Source organism: Leucoraja erinacea, chromosome 1, assembly GCF_028641065.1.
Source record: "Leucoraja erinacea ecotype New England chromosome 1, Leri_hhj_1, whole genome shotgun sequence".
Taxonomy (NCBI): domain Eukaryota; kingdom Metazoa; phylum Chordata; class Chondrichthyes; order Rajiformes; family Rajidae; genus Leucoraja; species Leucoraja erinaceus.
In genome coordinates, this window is record NC_073377.1 from 29,292,460 (window position 1) to 29,293,536 (window position 1,077).

General features: G+C 39.0%; 1 pseudogene; it reads left to right on the top strand.

Moving 5' to 3' along the window:
• The first annotated feature begins 312 nt into the window (after nucleotides 1-312).
• Nucleotides 313-491, top strand: LOC129704727 (U2 spliceosomal RNA; annotated as a pseudogene).
• Nucleotides 492-1,077: the final 586 nt, after the last annotated feature.

Genomic DNA, 1,077 nt, shown 5'->3' on the forward strand with positions numbered 1-1,077 from the left:
GAATATTGAAACTGCCAACCTTTCATTCCAAGCATACTTAATGGTAGACATCAACTTAGAAGATGCATACTATTCGGTACCCATTCAAAAAACTTGGAGATAACTTGGCAGTATTAATTATCGACTATGGCTATTACAGCCAAACTGGTTCCAGATATTCTAACCAGCCCTGGCTATATTAAGGAACTATCGTCATGGCATGTTCCAATGATATTAACGACGACCTATCCATGGGTATAGCTATCACAGCTTCAGCTATTATTCTTTTAGCCGAGCTTGTCATACAATCCAGATAGATCTACAATTGAAACCATTGCTCTCAGCCTTGACTAAGATCAAGCGGAGTATCTGTTGTTGTTAGTTCTATTTTGACTCGTCCCTTATCAAGGGACCATATATCAATTGATTTGGAACAGGGAGATGAGGAGGGGCTTGCTCCGTCCACTCCACGCATCAACCAGTATTGCAGTACCTTGAAATATAAATCCTCTACTGTTGACTATTTGGTATTCAACACTCTACCCACTTATCTTTAACTTGGCATAGGAGAGTCAGTATGACACAACCTGTAACAATTAATGGTATCTACCTACCATTCAACAGTGGCAAGAGTATTGGGAGTTAGTAACAGCTGTTCCAGCTACTTAACTTGAACCTTCCATTAAGGCTAGGTGCTAATGTTTAAACTACCCTCACCCAAAACATGGTGGCATATGGACTAATCTGGAGTAGTCATCACTATAGACACTAGGCGTAAAACCTAGTTTGGAAATTTTGAGTATGCTCCATTGGCAAAGCATATAATCCTGCAGTGCACCATTTTGCATGTTCGTTTATAATTAACAACATCACAGTAGTGACACACACAAACCACTTGGGCAGAATAAATCGATATCATGTGACATTTATTTAACAATTGGAAACTACAGGTCGTCAAAAATATACGACCATCAGCAAACGTACCTACTAGGTGAGCTAAATACTGTTAACAGACATAATAAACCCGTATTGCTGGAATTACAAAGCAATATGGAACACCTGATATCGATTTCACTGTATTCAATTGAATTCTCCACG